Source organism: Uloborus diversus, chromosome 9 (assembly GCF_026930045.1).
Source record: "Uloborus diversus isolate 005 chromosome 9, Udiv.v.3.1, whole genome shotgun sequence".
Lineage (NCBI taxonomy): Eukaryota > Metazoa > Arthropoda > Arachnida > Araneae > Uloboridae > Uloborus > Uloborus diversus.
This window is the reverse complement of record NC_072739.1, coordinates 83,464,107-83,487,086: the sequence shown is the minus strand read 5'-3', so window position 1 is coordinate 83,487,086 and position 22,980 is coordinate 83,464,107.

Below are 22,980 nucleotides of genomic sequence, written 5' to 3'. Positions count from 1 at the left end.
TATCAACCCTATCGTTGCCAATACACGTGAGTAAAGATGCGAATTAAATATTTTTCTCCATGAATGGCAACACTGAATGGCACTTCATCATTTGTGATGTCATACGACAGAAACGTAAAAAATAAAAGCACACCGATTCAATTATTTTTTTTTTTAAATATTAAACTTGAACAAATTATTTAAAAAATGATCAGGTCCTATATTTTTAAGCATGCTCTTTCAGAAAAAAATACCTTTAAAATTTTGGAAACTACCCCATTGAGAGAGCTTTTAATTTATCAGTTGACTTATGGCTGTCATTAGTTCCGTCAATGGTTTGTTCTATTTTATCTTAATACTGTTTTTTTTTTCCTTTTTTTCGTTTTCTCTTTTTTCTTTCTTTTAACGTTGACTGATGAAGTATTAAGAGGACTATAAAAAGTCATTCATTAAAACTACCTTTGAATGTATAGTTATTTTTGCATATCACATCCACTATGTTGCAAAATAAATTTTTAAATAATAGGTAATGAAGAATAAAGTTAGTTGGCAATTTTAAGCCCTATAGGATAAGATAATAGTGAACTAGATGATAAATTAAAATAAAATATTCAGAAGAATTGAGCACAAGGTAAAAGACTCAAGTGTCTGATATGTTGCCTTAATTTAGTAATATAAGAAACTGCTATTAAATTTAATTGCGTGCCACGTACGTATCCACGATTTAATAAATTCATTGATAAAAACATTTTTTGCTGAAATTTTGAAAACCTTAAATTTGAAATTAAAACTACCTTTCAATGCATAATTATTTTTGCATATCACATCTACTATGTTGCAAAATTAATTTTCAAATAATAAGTAATGAAGAATAAAGTTAGTTGGCAATTTTAAGCCCTACAGGACTTAAATTCATTAATAAATATTTTTTCGCGAAAATTTTGAAAACTATAGAGCATAGAATATATAATTTTCAAAATATTTTTCTTTGGCATTGTAAGATTTTTCAAGAATGACCTACATACCTTTAAACACGAAAACCTTTTACGACAGGAGTCTGATAATATACTGTTCGATGAAAAACCAGTACTTTTTTTTTACATTTTAACCAAGCCGAAATTGATGATTAATTGCCTCATTTCTGATAGTTTGCCGCATGTTCGGAAAATTAAAATTAACAGAATAATATTTTTTTCTTTTATAAAATTATTTTATTTCAAATGTGTAAATGCTGAAAAATAATTTTAAATATGTGAGCTCTAAAACACAATTCATTTTGAAATGAATTTAAAATTAAAGATAGATTTTTTTCTAACCAACTTTAAAGTAATTAGAGCTCAAAAAGGTGCAAACGTAGTTCAGCATTTCTTAACATTATTGCAGAAACGTGAATTTTTTTTACGTTAAAATTGATTTAATTTTAATTCCTTACTTAATTTCTGAAAAAAATAACGAAACTTTTTTGAGAAGGTTATTTGTTTTAAAACTATGATCGCTTAAAATTTATGTGTAAATATTTGTTTAAAAAAACATCTTGTATATTTCATGTGACCAAATAACGTTGCGAGAAAAATTATATGATTGAATATCAATTATTTTTCGTAATAGTCAAAAATGATGATAGCTAATACAATAATAATTATAATAAAACAGTACTGATAATGACTAATAAGAATTACTTGTGAAAAAAAAACCATAATTGTTGGCGACGAAAATATTATTGCGGCGGGGTCCAAAGTACTAATTATTGTCACTAAAAATTTTAAATTACACCTGGAGAATGTTACTAAAGAGACGAAAGTTCTGTAGACATTTTTGTCATAGCATGTACTCCAAAATGCAGTGTCGCAGTCGGAGTGGTTTTTATTTCAGGAGTCAGAGTCGGAGTTTATAGCTTTACCACCGTTTTCTTAGTTCTACTCTCAAACTCTTTTGAGCTGCGAACAGGTAAAAATTTACGGAAAGTTGTGACTGACCGCTGAGACTCTATTATTGGTAAAATATATATGTAGGATGAAAAATAAATAAATAAATAAAAATAAAATTGAAAGAAAGCTTTACAATGCATTAAAAAAAATGATGCTTAAGTTTTTTGTTTTCATTATGATACACTTTCAAGTAGTAATATTTAAACATAACATTTTTTTTTTCATTATGATATACTTACAATTAGTAATATTTAAACATAAAAGTCCGAAGTTTTCGGAACTGTTTCAGGTACTAATTGATGCAAGAATAGTAAAAATTATAAGAATGTTAATTGCATAAGTCTGTATAACAGTTGCATGTTAATTATATAACCATAGACTATAGTGTCTGCATTAGGTATCCTGAACAAAAAATAGGAAATTAAGAAAAAGGATCAATTCAATCTGATCAAATATAATTAAGTAATTGGTTTTGTTATTAGTTTAGATTCGTCGTACAGTTTTAATTTATAAATCCTATTCGCAAGTTGATCATTTTCACACATTTAAACTTTAACCTCGTCCATGATATAAAAATACATCCCATAGGCGATGACGCAACCCCCTCAAATGTCACTTAGCACTCCGAGAAACATTACGTCCCCAAAGAATGAGATAAAAACGCTTTCAAATTAACTCCCTAAAAATTTCACTGCACAGTCTGCGCCATGGGTATCCCTGCATAATATTATATTAACTCGGAATACTATAAGGAAATCACAGTGCCAGGGATTATATCATTTGCACTAAATTAGTACACTTCAAACCCTAGAGATGGCGCTGAAAGTATCTCTGCTTCTCCTACATTTGCGAAAAGTGAAAGCCCAAATAAAACGTTTCTCTGTTAGAACTTGTAAGAAAGTATCTTCCGTAACATAATGGTCCATTTCTTCTTTTCCTGCCTCTTCAGTTCACACCCTCCTGAACAAAGAAATAAGGAGGATAAGACGTTTCACTTCCCTCCTTCCAAGAGAGTTGTCTTCCCCCCATTTTGTGGCACTTGATTTAGAGGCGGGGGCATCTAACCCTTTAGTTGTTGTCACTTCCGGTCTTTTGAGGGCGCCTATTGTAGTCGCGCTATAGGCACGCGACCAAGTCAAATTCCTGCATTTGCATACTGAGTTAAAAAGCCCCCGTACATACGTCACACGGATACTTGCTTGTCAACTATACTTGTACGAATGTATGTACTGAAAGGGGGGGGGGTGTAAATTTTTTCTTCTTTTGCTTTCATATGGTGGAGGACGATTTCTCTTTCTTCTTTTCCATCCTAGCTCCTTTTAAAAAGTGCGTTAAACTAATTTGATTTTGGAACTTTTGAAAAATATTTTGCGCGATGCCGTTAAAGATTAAATTATCGATACAAATTGGATTGAGACAAAAGTTACATTGTTTTAAGTATCATATTTTGTTCTGAAACATTGGGAAAGATTAAAAGTATTCGTCTTTATATTTCTGTGAAAAATTAAGTTATGTCCTCTTTTTGAGTTTTTTACTTTTGTTTGAAATGTTCTTATATTAAGTAAAGATCGAAATAGTTTTCGAAAAGTATTCATGTATAGTTTTGAGAAAAAATGTTAGCAGCAACTAAAATTTTACATTGGATTACACTCATAAAAGGTAAAATGAAGAAACTTCAAAGATTTGTCATTTGAAAAACGAGAAAACTCATAAATCCGACACTTTTCTGGTGTGAAGTATACACATAAAGGGCGTGCAAATAATTATTAATTACTCTTTTAAGCAAGTGACTTAATTTCAAAGATTTATGACGAAAAGGGAAAAAAATTCAAAAGATGGAAATTAATATTTTGAAATTATTATGCTGCTTAGACTAAAATATAGAAATTGAAACATTTATAACGTAAAATACTTTCATAAGAAAAAAATATAATATAACGTTGCAATTTCCATGAGAAACTTTCTATTCGGATTAGGTGGGTAAGAGTGAAACGCTGCTAAAATTTACCGCTATTTCTGTATGCTATATTAGAAAACACTTTTACGACAGAAATAAAATTTAAAAAAAAAAAAAAGAAGTTTGAGACTGATTCATTTACTTAAGGAATTTAAAGATAAAACTATTTTACCTTAAATTATTCATTGTTATAAGGGCAAATATCCTTTCTCTTACATTAATGATACAAATTTGTTTAAGCTAAAAAAATTTTCATCGAAAAAAAGAACATTTTGAATGAAATTCAGGAAATATTTTGAAATCATAATACATTTTTATGTCAAAACATAATAATAAAAGTAGGTATAGTGATAAATATGCATGTTGCATTATGAAAAACATTGTAATACTAGGAAGAGGTGATTTTCCCCCGATAAATAATATACATCACTTTTCTGTTAGAATATTTTGTAGCATTCGAGCTGAAAAGCAGGCAAAATGTGTCATCAACTCTGTTCAAGATGTTTTGAAAATAGTTTTTGCGGCCCAATTGCAAAAGCGTTAAATATAAAAACTCCTTATAAAATTCTAGAAATTTTTACCTTAACAAATTGATATATTTATGAAAAATTTTTTTTATGAAGAAGACATCTTACTTCAATTTAATCTTGCTTCTTAAGTGAACAAAGAATAAGGTTCTTAAAATCAAAACATTGCATTATGAGAAAGATTGTTTCATTATATTCAAATATTCACTTATCGTAAATATTTCCTACATCGATTGGATATTTGACTAGAGTAAATATTGAAATAACTTGAACTGTTTTGAAATTCCTATTAGATTTTCTTTTATCGCAAAGAAAAGATTTGGTTTTGTGATGCTTCGATAAAAAATTAAACTTCAACTTAAAATTAAAATGATATACATCTTGAAATTGCTAGCGAAAGCTTATCAGAAAATCTGCAAATTGCTGCGTGTTATGCGGTAAAAACCGAAATAAATTCATCGAACATTATTATTTTTACAGCAGTAAAAGTGATTCGGGCATTTAATATTAAACATATAGTAATTTCTTTTACTTATGAAATAATTATTTTACAATGTGTGCAGTCTTTTCAGTCTTTAAAAAAGAAACTAAATCTCAGAACACTATTTTTTAGAGCATTAAATCCAATTTGGGCTTCTTTTGCTAAACTTATAATAGGGGCTGTTCCGAAATGATGTCACGCTTTGAGGGGGGGGGGGGGAGAATCTATCCCAGTAACCATATTCCCTATAACTCTATCGCTATTACGTGTGCACTGTGGAGAGAAGAGAAATATAGGAAACATGGTTATCGTGAAAAATTTTCTATCAAATTCCTGAAAAAAAAAAAAAACTTGATTGGGGGTGTTTTTCCATGTGACCTTCGTCATGGGAACAGTAGTGTGAGGGTAGAAATATGCTCTACTTATGCCAGATTTGCCGCTAATACGTTCCTTCCCTCCACAATGTACGTGATAGCGACAAAGTAATAGGTACTATGGTTATTGTGATAGATTCTATATCACGGAGGGGGGGGGGGGCAGAATTCATGAATTTGCGATAGTATGTGGCAATACGTAAGGGGGAGGGGGTGCGGCGACAAGAACTGTGACATCGCCCGTTCTGGTCGAATAAAACTTTTTTGTAGCAATATGCTTATGTAATAAGGCGTGACAAGTGACAAGGGGAAGTGAGGGGTAAGGCGAAGTGTGCTGCCGTGTGCAGGTAACCGGCAGTGTCTGCAGAAATGAGTTTTACGAGATGTTCGGAGAAATGCGTGATGAATTCAATGCAAACAATAGGAAAATGATGGAATTAGACGTTTCTTTCGCTCCTTTTTTTCAGCGGAAATCAAATAAGCGAGCTTGTACAATAAAGATAACGTACAATAAATGACAAAAATGCAAAAAAAAAAAAAAAAAGGGAAAAAGGAAAAATTTGCAGTTGCTCTCCTTTACCTGCACACGGCATTGTGAGACTTTGTGACGAAAGGAAAAGGTCGAATGAATATTTTGGAAAAAATGAGACATCAGTTATAGACCAGCCATTTTGCTTTGTTTTGTTTTGTTTTGCTATTGAAATTAATATTTTTCAATGTGTTTAATCACTCCAGTCATTGAAATAATTTAAAGAAAAGTCTGTCCAGAACTAAAAGAGACTACTTTCAGCAGCCTTATCTCCTTTGCTCACTCTTGGCTGTCTTAAGCTTTAAATCATTTCAAATATATCTCTTTCACAGTTAAAACTATTTTTGAAAACTAAGTAGTAGGTACGTACGTGGAAAGGAAGCAAGTTGATGTCAAAGCGATATCAATGTCATTTTTTGGAACTGTTAAGCATTTTGTTTCAATGAATTCCAAATATTATTATTATTTTTTAAAAACTGGAATACTTTTTAATTCAAATTTATTCTCACAATATGTAAGTACATATGAGAAAAAACTATGCAGATTATACTACAACTATAGAGAACAGATTATGCTGCAAAATGCTCCCCAAAGTTAAAGTTGCATAATAAGCAAAAAAATATTTATAAATGAAGAAAATTAAATAAATGAATGAAAAAATAGAAAAAAGGAAAATAAAATTATTACCAAATAAAGTAAGAGTGGTTTCTATATGCAATACTTTTAACCAGATAACATTGAAATAAAGTAATTTTTCCGGAAGATAGATTTTGTTTCTTAACCGTTGCCAAAAAAAAAAAGGAAAAGAAAAGAAAAATAGCATTTAATGAATAAAATATATGATAGAAAATCATAAAAACAATATTAAAACTTAAACAGTTCATTCACTTTTAAATAGCTTCTAATAACAAAACTGGATTTTGTCGTTTTGTCGTATTAAAATAATCAAAACTTCGCATTTCAATAATAATTTATATCAAAACTGATACCGTTTACAGCTTTCTTCACTTTTAAGTTCACTTCACTCGATTCTGTCAACCAAAAACTAACTTCCTCAATGTCTACGAAAAACTGAATTTAAGTTTTCATTCTTAAAAAAATATTTTCTTAGAAACAGGAAACCGAAAAAAATATTCAGAATCTGTATTAATTTTTTTTCAACTTTTTCGTACAAAAATTAATCTTTACTGTTGCTGATTTTATATTAAAATGAGTTTTCCAGTCAGAGTTGATATTAAAAAGTTTCGAAATATTCAGAATATGTCTTCAAAAATATCCAAACCTAGAAACTTTTTTTATAAATGCTCTTCGTCAAGAGCTCTTTGCAGAAAAAAAAGGGTTGAAGTAAATCACCCTTTTGATCTGGATTTATTCATGTCATGAATTTAACTATACGGTGCTAATCATAAGCGATTTTGAACTGTTCAAAAATGGAAAAGAAAATTGTTCAAACAAAGATCATTAAAAATGGCAGTGAGGCGTTCTAGCCTAGGTCTTTCGATCAAAAAACAGTTTATTCGAATTGGGAATTTTCTTCAGAACTTATAACTGGAAGAGAACAGACAGACAGATCAATTGAGACATTTATCCATCTCAAAAATTGATTTTAAACAACCATAATTTAATTAATTATTGAATTTATGTTTTCACTTTATACTGATACTTTATGATACATTAAGCCTTCTTTCATGCTTTTCTGGTTTACTTTTACGGAAAAGTAGGCTTAAAATAGCGTATACCCACTTGAAGAAATAATAATTTTCATCAGCTGAGAAGTTCAAAAGCTTCATACGAATTATAATAGCTAGTTACATAAGTTTTGAACTGAACGTACACATATATGTATTTTACACATGATAAAAGAAGAAACGGAGTAGAATATATCTATTTATCTTCTTAAAATAATAGTATTGTTATTGAAAAATCTGTTCTCGAAAGTCTGTTTCCTTGACTACTACAATATAAATACAATATCGTGCTCACTACCAACTTTAATTCGGGTTTAAAAAACATGCTAATAAGCACATACCTATAATAAACTTCATCAGTTTTCTAATTAATGTAGCGTAGTGGCAAATGTATTGTCATTTGGAGCTAATTTAGTTAAACTTCATCATAATCTAATTATCATATAACGTTTCTGAATGCTAAAAACAAGGTTCAACGATGTAGATTAGTGGTGCACCCAAAATTTTTTAAGGGTGGTTATAAACATAACCACCTATATATGTACATTAATTAGCATACTAGGATTGGAAACAAGGCCCGAAGTTTAGATTTAACTGCACCCTGTGTAGTGTCGTTTCTGATCCATACGATCATGTTAATATGATCCAACAGTTTGAAATGTATTTCGGTGAAAGTGATAAGGGGCTGTCCATAAATGATGTCACACTTTTTTCAATATTTTGACCTCCCCCTCCTTTGTCACACTTTACCTTACCCCTACTCTACCCTTGTCACACATCACGCTATTTTTCATAAACAGATTTTCATTAAAAAAAATGGTGATGTCTCACTTCTTGTAATTCCCTCCCTCCCCTATGTCATAAGCTGTCACAATTTCATGAACCCTCCTCCCCCTCAAAGCGTGACATTATTTGTGTACGTCCCTTGATGTAGACTTTTATTAAAACATTTGGAATGTTAAATCATTTTTCTAAGGTGAGCACTGGAAATGATGACATAATGCGCAGAACTCAACAAACTCACGGTAATTGCACATATTCAAACACATATGAAACAAGGGAAAAAACTGACCTTTTACGTGCAGAAGGATGTCTAGATCTTGTCAATATTGTTTCAATATATGATTCAGCACGTCAAAAAACCTACGGGTGAAAGAAGAAGGAACTTAAAAATTATAAATTGTAAACAAAAACAAAATGTTAATATGAAACAAAAATATTAGCAAAATTGGAAATTCACAAAAAGATGAGGTAACTTAATCCCCGTGTTTTTCATCACACTAGTAAGGTATCAGTTATTTTTGTTTTGATAACATAAAACACCAAGAGTGCGGGTTAGACTGTTCCATGCGCTGTATGTCATGTTATATTACTCATTAAAGAAACAAGCAATAACAATTTGTCTATAGGTATTATAGTAGGGGAATGTGGAGCAAAGTGAAATGGTGAAATATTTACTCTGCTTAGAGCGCCATCTGTTTGGTAATATTTTAAGTATGTAGTAGCAAATGTAGTCTATTCCAGTCAAAAAAAAAAAGAAAAAAAAAAACCCTCTGAAGATCGAAGCATTTGTTATCACAAGCAATTTTCAAAAACTGATTCTCGAATTGTAATATTTTGTTGTAAGTTGAAAATTATTTTTGTCATCCTTACATATACATATATATATAATAGCAAATGATCGAATACTGCTCCCTTGACGTCATCAACAATGAAACTCGCGTCACGGCATGATAACTTGATAATAATATATTTTTTAAATGTTTAAAATGCAGGCAAATGCATTATTGTGACAAGGCTGAACTGGATCCGGTAACTTAACTGTTTTACTAGTAAGACTGTCATTTCAGGGGAAGGAAGAAACGAAAAAGTGGTCAAAACTGAATGCCATCTACTGGAGTTTAGGGTCAATCCACTGGAGTTAGGGTTAACATTTCAACAATCAAGATATCATCAACAGGCAACTGCTTCGTTCTAATGTAGAAGCAATTTTCACCCATCATATCTGACTGGCGATTTTCTAGTTATCAAATATTAGAGTTCTTGTTAACATTTTAAATATTAACTCAGATCTAGTTATGTTCGGTGCACTATTTATTTAGTTACTATTAAGCTTATTTGTATTTTAAATATTTTGTACAATTAGCCAAGTGCATGCGGAGTAAAGTGAAATTGTTCGTCTCGTGTACTCATTCAATCATTTACTAAATTACTTACACGTATTCATTCAATAATTTATTTATTTTCATTCCTTCATTTAATAAGTCATTTATTTATTAAGAACATTTTTCACTCATATGTTCTTATTTATTCTCTATTTTATCCTCTTATTTATTTTAACTCATCCCATTAGTTAATTTTTTATTAGTTTATTGTTTCATTATATTTTCATTTATTCATTTACCATTTTATTTACTCATTTATTTGATCAAAACTTTTTTTTTACAATTGAATAGAAAACATTTCATTAGAAAAATATTTCATTTCTCACTTTGCCCCATAAAAAAAAGTGAAAATTTTCCACTTTTTTTTTTTTTTTTGAAAGCACAATTTTACTGTCAAAAATTAAAAATAACGTTCCAACGCAAATTTTACTATAAAATAGATTTTTTTCTCTTTATGTTCTGCAATTTTCAAAACAAAATTACAATTTGTTCATTTTGAAAAAGCTAAGCCTATTTTACTTTGTCCCACATTACCCTACATTGTTACATTGAATTAATGTGGTATTGTGTAAGGGATATTGTTTTTTCGCCCTTTTCATTTAATACGAAAGTGATGTCCAATTTTCAATACCGTAAATAAGGTTTAGTTAAGCCCCTTTTTTCCAAAATAAGCTTTTATTGTCTTCACACGTAGCTATGCATGTATCTAGTATCCATGAAACGGATTCTTGCAACTCTATTTTCACCCACTTCCTGCGATCGAATTCTTATTCAATTCGGTATGTGGTTTTAGATCCGACATTGCAATATTCTATAACCAAATTAATTAATTATCCATTAATTATTAGCTTCTTTGAAATTAAATTAACTGGTGAATTAAGTTATTAGACTATCCTGTATTGTGCATTCTAGTTAATGCGTCCGTTGTAAAACTACTCAATTACGTTTTAAGATCTCGTCAGAGCATATCAAATGATCATATTTTCGTCACATATCCCATACTGAGCAATGAAATAACTTAGAACCTAAAATATAAGTGTTAAAAATGTCTTACCTTTGCTACATTTTTAGTATTTATTTAGTACGTTTCGTTCTTTTAGTACCATACATTATAAATACATTTCTTTTAAACTAAATTTAATACGCAATTTCACGTCTGGACTACTATTACTAGAAAGATTGCCTATCAAATTCGTGTAAAAAAATAATTATTATTATTTTCTAAATATTATATGTGTATTATATGTGTGCAAAAAATTAAAGCATGCAACAATGTTAGTGGCCTGAACCTATTAATAATCTATATTCTTCTATTTTGACTAAATCAAGAATGTTGTATTTTGATACTTGCTCAGCATTTGAAGCTATTTTCAGAGATAATGCTTTTGTTTTTTCATTAAAGGTTTTGACAACGAATTTGTTCCTTAATATCTCTCCTCATAAGGTTAGGTAAGTCCTCTTTTATTGCAGATATACGTGGTGCAAATAAGGTCGTGAATTTAAAAAAAAATCTTATTTAGGCATAATTCTTATTTTTATTTTGATCCTCATCTCATCAAGTTCTCTCCCCCTCCCCCCATTCGTGCATTATTAGATAAAGGCATGAGATGGCGTTGACATCAAAAACTGGAAATGGCATTCATGAAAAAAAAAAAAAAAAAAAAAACTCTTTCGCCACAAGGGAGAATTAGAGGTTCAACTACATAGAGCCGTTGGCTTGGTCACATATTGCCAGTCCTAATATGACGGTTCATTTTTAAGGTCTGTTTCAATCAAACACTCCCCCCCCTCCCCCAGAAGGTAAACTCTGAGTGCGCTACAGCCTGGTAGGAAGTTTAAAACAAGTCGAAAGCTTCTCAGAGGTACGAAAACTGCTCACGTAGAAGTATATTGACATTGTCAAAAAACTGTCCAAGAAAGTTAAAAATGTCGGATGGATGGATCGTCAGCGGCTATATCGCATAATTAGGCGGCATGTAAAACATCTCTTGCGTATTCATTTGGATTGGAATGGCCTCGGAAAAATTAAATCCCTTGTGAGTTTCGCATTTAAGAGACCCGAAGTGGCTCCATCTGGTGGGAAACTGGGCGTCAAAACTATCTTTTTCAATGTCATCCGTGCCTAGATGGCGTCATAGGAAAGACTGAATGCCGTACCATGGAAAAGAAAAAAAAAGATTGAAAATTAATTATGCTAAAATCTGAAGTAGTATATTATTTTATTTTCAAATGAAGTTTTTTTGCCAGTACAAGAAGTACGAACATAACCAGAGGTGTTTTTTTTTTGGGGGGGGGAGGGGGGAGGAGTGATCAAAAAGGGTAACACATACATATTGACAATGTGGCTTAAAATCTTCTGTTCTATAAGTTTTAAATGTCGAAAACCAAACTGCTGGCTTTCGTTTCACCAATCCTCGGGCCCAAATTATTTTACTTTTGCGCAATTTTCCATCTCTGATGGATAGTTTTACATCCCGGAATAGTTCACCATTTCAACTGGTATTACGAAAGATAGTTCCGGCGTGTGATGAATAACATTCGAATTTAAATTATCGTTAAGTCATAAAAATGATTTATTAAAATTGAACGAACTCTCCCGATATGAAAGTCACACATCAAACTGTCAACAGCTTAAATAGGTGGAATTTTTCACGATAAGAACAAGCCAATCAGAATGGGGTATTAAAAATCACGCAAGTGGTATTATCATTTGACATTGAGATTTCACGTTATAATAAAAATTACGTTCGAGTGCTGTCGTGACAAACGTACTCAACGTAGTAAAACTACGGTGATAATGTTTGGTTGACGGACGATTAGTCAAAAAAAGGGAAAGGGGGTGAAGAGAAAGCTGATCTATAAAAAGCTGATTTCCAGTAATTAATAGTGCAATTAACAGTTTGCGTACCTATCATGGGTGACACCCGGATCGGTAATTTGTGGTGCCCCCTCCCTCCTACAAACGCAAAAAGAATATGGTTTTAATGTTCAATAAAAACATGAAATTCATACAATTTTCAGAAACAACTACATTTGTGATATTACGAAATTTTAAGTGGGTCAATGTACAAAAGACAAATAAAAACCATGAACGCTTTTTTTTTTTAACTTACCCTAACGCATATGTGCAGAGCCATTACGAGGTCAAAAAAGTAAAGGGGTGTAGTGAAATTGATGGCATCTTAATTATTTTAAAAGTATTTCAAGATCAGGGAAAAATAACGTGTTTCAGTTTTTAGTTTAAGAGGAAGTCACTATCAAGTCAAAGTTTTGACAATAGGACCCTAATCCTGAGTATAATACTCATTCTAGGATGCTGGGTGGGAAGTGAGATAGTGTCCGTGGGTTCCCTTACTCCGGTAAATTTCAAATTTGTACTCATAAAAATGCATTTTAGCATTATTTTTCAAAAACTTGTACTTCTACTTTGAGTGTAAAACCCCAGACGGGTGACACCCAGGGCGCCCCCCTCCCCGTAGCGACGCCACTGCAATTAATATTTTACATCTTTTATGTAAGCTCTCTGTATTGATTTATTGCAAAAACTTCTTCCTGCTTATTTTGAATTTTCGATGCACACCACACAGTTAACCTCTATTACTCTTAATTCATATAGATGGGAAATTAAGTACCTCGGCATAAGATTATCGTGAAATGTGATTTTTTGCACAAATGTAAGTTCAAGGGATCCGAAGCGTTCTTGACACCTTTAAAATTCGAAAAAAAGCAAAAAAAATGTCGTATGACCAAAATGTCCTTAAAACCGCAAGTATGACTATGAGGTTTGCGCCATAGTACTTCTAGAGTTCAATAATTTATGACATCGTAAAAAATGAAAAAGGAAAGAAAAAAAAAAAAAAAACAGAAAAAAGTGCAATTACATGTATTTGCTGTATAATCACAGTAGGAAATACGAGCGTCATGTGAGTTGTTTAACCATTTTATTTAAGCGAAAGCAATACCAGAGTTCAACTTGTGCACCGTAGGTTTGCTTGAACCACATCTAAACTGTATACACTCAAGTTCATTCCATATCCACTAACGGTGTACACATTGAACTCTTTTAATGAAAGGTATGCTTTCTGTTTAACGAAAAGATTAAGCATCTCACATGACGTTTGTTTATCTTACTGTGAAGATACACAATTACTTATAATTACAACTTTTTCTTTCCTTCCTTTTTCATTTTTTACGACAAATTGTTGATCTTCCATACATCTTTAAAATGGGTGAAGGGTTTTTCGGAAACCCTGTTTTTTGCATCATATAACGAACGCAACTAGTAATGACGCACAGTATCAAAAGAAATTATAGGAGAATGTAGGTCAAAGTGAAATGTTAAACTATTTAACTCAGTTCGCAACGTCAAAAATCTTTTATTATTTAAACTGTTATTTAACATATTGTTGGTTCCAGTCAGGAAAAGGTTACCTCTAAAGATCAAGTTGTATAACAATACAAACTATTTTCAAAATATTGTTGGTTCCAATCAGGAAATGGTTACCTCTACTGATTAAAGTGTATCAAAGCATATAATAATAGAAACAATTTTCAAAATATTGTTGGTTCCAGTCAGAAAACGGTTGCCTCTAAAGGTAAAGGCATATAATAATAGAAATTATGTTCAAAATATTGTTGGTTTCAGTCAAGAAAGGGTAACTTCTAAAGATCAAAGTGTATAATAATGGAAACCATTATCAAAGCATTGTTGTTTCCAGTCAGAAAACCTTTAAAAAGATCAACTATTTTTAAAATATGGTTGGCTCCAGCTAGGAATTGGTTACCTCTAAAGATCAAGGTGCATAATAATCGAAATCGTGTTCAAAATATTATTGGTTCGAGTCAGGAAATGGTAACCTCGAAAGATCAAAGCGTATAGTAATAGAAACCATTTTCAAAATATTGTTGTTTTCAGTCAAGAAACGGTTGCCCTTGAAGATCAACCATTTTCAAAATATTGTTGTCCCCAGTTAGGAAATAATTACCTCTAAAGATCAGGGCGAATAATAATCGATGCCATTCTCAAAATATTGTTGGTTCCTGTCAGGAAATGGTTACCTCTAAAGATCAAGGTGTACAATAATACAAACCGTTTTCAAAATTTAATGATTAAGCATTATTTTTGCGGCATATCAAAACCATTTTTTGTTGTCATAAAACGATAAAGTAATAATTAACACTAAAAATATTAACCGAGATCTACTGATGTTCAGCGCAATACTGCCGTGGAAAGTAAAGAGCAGTAACTACTAATTTTTCCTTTTGTTTTTCTTTCTTTTATTTTCTGCATTTTGTCATCTATTGTACTTCTGCATTATTGCTTGTGTTACACCCGAATGTGAACACATGAATTTTTTTCCAATACATTTTTAGTAATGATATGTTTTAAAGAACATGTATAATGGAATATGTCATTCCTCTTTTACACTTTACAACAGTGTTGCCCATTAAGAATAATAATCTTATGATTAAAACTCAAAATGTAGTGCACCAAATGATAAGCTGCCTGATTCTTATCATTTTTCTTACGATATTGGTTGTACAGTAACCGTTTTAGGGTGTCCATTTGATATTTTTCTATAAGAAAACCCCCTACATAATTACAATTTGTACAACTGTATAAATGTTTTTATTTTTTTTATTTTTAAGAAAACGATTAAAAAACTAACTTAATTTAATTTTATCTAGGTTCATCCATGCACGCTTTCAACAGTTTATGTTAATGGAACGTTCCATATCTTTGACCGAAGTATCATTCCAGAATTTAACTACAGTAGTACTTCCTTTAAGGGATACCTCCAAATAAGGAACACCTCTACTTAAGGGATATTTTTTCTGGTCCCAGTCTCTTTGAATTGGGGCCGCCATGTATTTACCTCCGAATAAGGGACACTGAATTTAAGGGACAGTTACAGAGAACACTTACAAAAATTGATGTATAAATGCATTCAAGGTATTGAACTTACTGGAATTTAAGAATATAAAATTCAACCAGAGAAAGTTTGATATTAACATGTACTAATAAGATCCATTGTTAAATTATTGCTAAAATTTCCATGCGTTTTTCCCTCTCAGCAATTTATTCAAGTAGGCTAACAGCCAATGGATAATCAATGGCCCAGGAATAGGTTTGTGTAAAAAATTTCAAATGTGAACACTGGAATTTATACGGCACCGAATTTTAAATTGCAGGAAATCAAACAAGTCCATGAAAGGAATTACTTCTATATTATTCACGTATGTTACAAAACTTTTCCGTCACCAAATTTTTGATTAAATTTTAATTATTAAAAAAAGTAAATTTCAAAATTTTATAACTTTGACTTTCATTCAGTATGCGTAAATTATTTTTAGAATTTTGACTCAAATGTTAATAGTTTATGTTTTTTACAAATTATACTGAGTTATTATGCTTCATGCATCAATTCATCTACCTCCGAAGAAGGGGCACCTCTATGTAAGGTACAAAACTTCCATTCCCCTCAGTGTCCTTTATTGAGAGGTTCTACTGTATTTTGACTTCTTCACCTTATAATCAGCAAAATAACTAATTGTCAATAAACGTGTGCTCCATAAGATGCATGGTAATCAACACTTGTATCTTTTATGCACATATTCTGTGTAATTATTGCTACGTGTCTTTTTTATACATCTTCTTGTTACACATGATTTTTTCTTTTTTATTACTCTTTACGATTACTTCTAATTATTATATCAGTTAGTTCGGTTACTTAAACATTTGACTATTTGAACATGGTATAATTTAATGCAAACATTGCTATAATTGTAAATTCAAGAAAACTAATTGCATCGTATCTTAAATTTGTATCTCTTTATGGCGACTTATTCATTGTATCTTGACACATAGTAAATGTTATGCTTGAAAATGTGCGTAAATAAAGTCTGGATTTTATCGTAAAATAACAAGTTTCCTAAGAAATAAAAACAAGTTGTATTAGATATAAAAATAACTTTTTTTAAACCATCAATTTGATTCCAGTATTTTTTATAATTATAATTTACCATTAACCATGTAGAAACTAATTCCTAATATCCGCGAGAGTTATTTTGATATCTTAATTTCTTATCTTGTAATCCACGTCAAATTGTCCAAAAAATAAATGAATAAAAAAAATAGCGCCGAACTGCATGCTTCTTAGATCAAAATAGATAAATGGAAAAAAAAAATATGCTCCGGAGAAAAAATGAAATACCATATAAACACTTTTTTAAGATAACATACGTTGAAAAAAAAAGATCACGCTTTGATTTCATTACAAACTCTAGAATTTTATTTATTTATTTTTTTTTTGTTAGGGGCCGTTCATTAATTACGTACGTAAGGTTCGCGAGGGGAGGGGGTTGGAAAAAACTCTAAATACCTTTACTTTGGGGGAAGGGATGGGGTCAAACTCATTCTTACAAAATATTTTCCAAGTCGATATTTTACTTCAGAACTAGCGCGGCCAAGTGGTTTGGCAGGGATCTATATCATTTGCATCTAAAAGGTGAAAATGTTTTAGGATAAGCTGCTTTTATTTGTTTTACAAAGAATGAATATTATAAAATGTAATAAAAGAATTGCACCATTTATTGTATGTTTAATTTTTATCAGTATCGTATCATATACAAAAAAATTGTCGAAAAAACATTCAGTCCAGATTCCAACATTTTAGCAAATATTTTTTTACACAAAAAGGTTTAATTTAATAATAGTGAATTTAATAACGATTCCAGTGATGTAAGATTCGTTATTTTATTATTTTGAAAAACGAAATGGAATCTTAAGTAAGTACAGGGGGGGGGGTGAAAATCTTACGTACACTTACATGGGAAGAGGGGGATTCAAAAATTGCCAAAAATCACCCTTACGTAATTAATGAATGCCCCCTTAACTGTCCCAAAGTAAGAGAATTTAATGTAATATGTAAATACATATTTTTTAACTTAAAAACAGGACATCATTCTTTAAAAATATTATTACGAAAGTGATTTCTGATCTTTCCTTATAACACTGGAAAAAGTGCAACATCTATCTATTCTGATTAGCAGTATCCCAGAACGCGTTCCTTCCAGTGCCCAAAGCTCATAAATTTTTAACAAGAATTTTGATGTACGATCAAGCCTAAAGACGACGATTAGCAGTTTTAAGGGGGCGGGTATTGCAGATTTTGATGGACCTCGTTTGGGCAAATGAGAAATGGGGAGCTTGCCCCCACCCAATAAGGAAGGTTTTTTTCCCCTTTTTGTTTCATTAATTTTGAGCTGTGCCATTTTGCGACAAATTGATGAAGAGTTTTGGGTTTGCGTGTGTGACGAGGGCTCCAATGGTATCTTCTATTATCTTTTTAATGAATCTTTATCAGAAATTGGGGGAATTTAATGGAGGGTTGTTGGCAGAGATAATTTCTTATCTTTCTCCAGCACTCAATATTAAAATGCATTCACAATTCGAAATCTAATAGAAGCTATTAACTTTAGAACTTTTGGCGGACATTATTGGAAAAGGATTACAGAAAATAAAAAATAATTAAGCAATAAAATTGCATTAATCATTTCATGTAAAATTGGATATTTTTTAACCAATGCGCGGATTTTTTTATTAGATAAATACCAAATGCACTATGAGAATTGAAATATATTGAAGAAATATGTGGCCTGAAAAATTCATGCATTTGAGTAGCCATGGGCGGGTGCTCCAAACTTAATTTTTTTGGAGGGTGGGCATTCTCAATTTGCAGAATGGAACTCCATATTTTGCCGATTGATGATAATTTTGCCGAGTACAACTCCAAATTTTGCCAAATAATGATAACTTTGCCGAATGGAACTTTAAATTTTGCCAAATGATCATAATTTTGCAAAATGGAATTTTAAATTTTGGTTAATGATGATGATTTTGTCGAATCGTCAGACAAAATTTGCAGTGATCTCCCTTCAAAGCGCCCCTGTGAGTAGCTGTAATTTAAATCCCATATTAAGAAAGTTCATTATATATTCATTAGATCACTTCAATAAGCTCAAGTAAGGAATTGATTATAATACCATTGATAATAAATTAATAATAATAATAATAATAATAATAACAATACTAATAATTTTATTATTATTATTATTATTATTATTATTATTATTATTATTATTACCTTTTTAATCCCTTAAGCATTTCAATCCCGTAAAAATCCTTATGATGAATTTTCATAAAAAAAACATCGGACAAATTATTTATAAAATGGCATGGAATATGTACTTCATAGGACTTCAGATCCGATAGTTTTAAGAATATTTTTCAAACAATAAAAAGTGTTAAATCCGAATGAAAAGAAAACCTCTAAAACTTTGAATAACCATTCACATCATGAGTTTTCTGTTGCTATAAATAATCTTTGATGTGAAATTTTTTTATTTTATGCTTTTCAATCTATAGTTTCAATTTATTCATTTATCTATTTTCTGGCACAGGATAACAAGTACGTATTTTATTAATCAGCGTAAAACTAGATGTTTTGAAGAGTACTGAAAAATCCATCTTTCTTTATTTACCTTTTCTATTCTGGTCTATTCTGATCCGATGCCTTATAGTGGGGGGAATTTTTATTGTTATACAGTTCAACAGTTTGCTCTTCGAGATCAAATATTGAAAACGTAATTGAATTAGAAGTATGACTTTAATTTAAAAAAAATCGTTGCTTTTTAGAACATAAGGTCTACTAGTTTAAAAATTATATTGATATCATTTTTAAAGTTCCTTTTTTTCGTGTAGAAAAGCCATATTTTTATTACATATAAAAACTAATTAGTATTTTTTAAATATAAGTTAAGTTTTTAATAAGAGAGAGAGAGAGAGAGAGAGAGGGAGAGTTACTGATGTCGGTGTCAAGAAGATCAGATTCGTTCAGTTATGGACTAATTTATTTATTAACACTATTTAAACAAATTTTTAAAATCTTTTGACTAGTGGCATTTTTTACAAGTTTTTGTTTTTTCAAAGCATATGCATATGACTTTCGCAAAGTATTTTGCAATTGTGTGGTAAGTAGTCTCAGTCCGTTTATTTAAAAGATATTTTGTTGTGAGTTTTAACGTGATCTATATAACAAAGACGATTGAGCTAAAATATTTGTCCACATTCATTTCTTAAAACTTTAAGCTCAATTTCATGAGACCGTATTGAGTTCTTTAAAAAAAAATTAAAAAAAAAATTCTACTCTCTCCAAACTTGCTAAGATACAGTATAAAGTAATAATCGCATATAAAGATTTTTTCCCCCAATGCGTATGGTTTTGATGTAGCAATGCGAAGACGCACACACAAACACACACACACACACACAAAAGTTTTATCTCTGCTCTTTTTTATAACATTCATATTAAAACAAAATGAATTTATTGCTTCAAGTAGTTCGAATAACATATGACAAAATCAAATGAATAATTAATAGTATTTTGCTTAATCCCCCATCCCTTTGCACTCTTAATACATGTCTCATATATGAGCAATAGAGATAAAATTCTAAGTCAATTGTTTATATCATATTAAAGAAAAACTAGTAAAAACTTTCACCTATTATTAGATCTCATTCAAAAACTTTATATAGCATGCGAATAAAAATTAAATTATTTGCTTCTTTAAAAGAAAAAAAAAGGTTACGAGTTAACCTTTACTCCTAGGGGGGGGGGTGAACTTTTACCCTTTTAATCTCTAAAGGATAAGTTTAGAAAACTAAACGAAGTAGTATTAACCTGCCTTCAGTGAGGCTGATAAGTGTTTTTCGTCCGAGAGATATTTACACCTTATAGCATTTACCGTTTCGTATCAAATCGAAACTATTTACCCCTAGCTCATTTATAGTAGAGGTCGGAAGAACAATTCAAAATCATATTAAAGTATTGAAGTACCAAATAAATATAGAAACATAGCCCAGAAGTTTATATCATTTTTATTTCAGTTTCGTTATTCTTTGGACAAAAAAATAAATAAATAACTAAATAAAAATTAATAAATAAAAAATAAATAAAACTTTTTGTGCAGAAAAGTAAAAGAAAATTTAAAAACATTAAATATCAGACATTTGCAGAGAATTGCTGACACGTGTTTTGGAGTTTCAACGAACGCCTTTTCCAATGCAAAAAAAGGAGGTTTTGGAAGTAAAATCATCCAATAAAAGCCAAAAGATGAAGAAAAAAAATGTTTTCCAAATCAAAAATAAACATTAAACTTTTGAATAAAACACTGCTACTTAAAAATTAATTTCTTAATATCCATTTATTTTTCCTTTTGAAAAATTTATTCAATTAAAAAATTTTACTAAAGGGACAAAAAACATTTCTAGCATTGCACTCTCCATTTTTTCAAAAGATTATTACTATTTTTGTTGTTCTTTGTTTTGTTTGAATAACATTCAGTTTACAATTTCATTTTTTTTTAAAGTTAAAAGCATTGTTTAATTATTTACAGGTAGAAATAACTTGTATTGAGCGGTAAAAGATGTTTTTGAAGTAATGCTGCCTTAAAAAAAATCCTTTTGCAATTTTTGCGTTCAAATTCGAATTAATTCAAATGGTAATTCAGTTTTATACCACGCACCAGTCTGTACAATCAAAAATGTGAAATGAATAAACATTTTGTTACAACAATGTGATGTTACCCGTACGTTTTTAGATATCATAGGGTTAAAGCATGGATTGAACTAGTTTTCATTTAAAACGGGTTTTGAGATGGTTGAGAAGTATTCGTCCCGAATCGCTTTGTGTATGATAGTATCGACAAAGAATCATCTAATTATGGGAAAAAAACATATGTATTGTGCTGGTTTTGATACTAATTGCTCCATGCATGGTATATAAATTTGTATATATACATAAAGTTATTTAATTATTTAACTAAGCTCTTAACTGAATGAAAATGTGATTTTTCTTGTTATAAAATTGTGTTTGTTCCTTTTAGTTATTTTTACATAATTGAACTGCAAGTTTGTATACTATCGCTTTATATTTGACGTTTTCACCAGTGTCCGAATCAATAAAAATTCAACATTAATATTCTAAAAACAAACCAACCGCTAAAAAAAAATTAAAACCGTTCAACCGTTCAAAAATAACCGCTAGAGAATTATTAATGCACATTTTGCATAATTATTTTAATAAGCAATTAATAGGGATAAAATATTTCCTTCAATAATGGCTAATGTTTTGATTCCGACATTGAAAACTAATGGGGAAAATATGAAATAGCAGCATTTAGTATAAGCATGCTTAACTGAGCTGTTTAAAAGAAGAACACTCTTTCTTTTTGCTGAATAGTGAAGAACAATTTTCTTTCTTGAACCCGATTTAAAATTGTAAGATATTAGCCATCAAATCAATACTTTGGTTTGATGAAAAATAATCAATATGGATAGATAATATGTAAGTGCTTATTTAACATAATAATTAATAGGAACATGTTTCACGAAACAATAATAATTACCTTTGTACAATGAAGATGTTCAACAGACAGAAAAACTGTTTTAGACGTAAAAACATACAGCGAAAAAAAAAACCCTAATTAAGGCTTATTGCATTGTAAATATATTCCTAAAAACAGATATAATCGAAAATAAAGTTAGTAACACAGTGTTTCTTTTTTCTTAATTACCTGAAATTAATTATCAAATCATTACGTGGATTCAACGTTAAATAATCAATATATGAACATTAAAAATTTTTTAAGTTATGCATTGAGAAATGGAAATATGTTCGTCTGTCAATCTATCTGCCTGACTTTACTCTCAATAGCTTTTTAGAGAATAGTTTGAGTTATAAAAAAATAAATTGAACATTTTCGACCAGGCCACTTCATTCCTGTGGGTTTTTTTTTTCTCGTTTTGTTTGAACAACTTTTCTTTCAATTTTAATTTGTTCCAATAAAAAGAGGAGAATTTCTACAACAAATAAATTCTGATCTAATAAGCGGATTTGTTTCAATCAAATTTTATCTGAAATAGGGTAGTAGCATGACTCGAAGAGAATTTTTTGATTTGGGTATTCATTAATCAAATTGTTGGATCATTTTCAAGGAATCTAAAACGTTCGACCAGCTAAGGGAGAAATTAAAAGCATTTTATCGAAAGCTGAAAAATACGATTTTGCAACAAAAAATCGAAAACATTAGATATTCTGGCATAGGAATTTTTATTCAGTCACTTTGCTTCAAGAAATAATTATAAAAAAATACTTTAAAAAATAAAAAGGCCGACAAAAGTAATGGACTGATAGAGTGATTCACTAAATTCCATGAACTTTATTTTTCACGCAAAAGAATGAACTACAAACGGATACATTTTCACTTTTTGAAGATCATTTTTGTTAAAA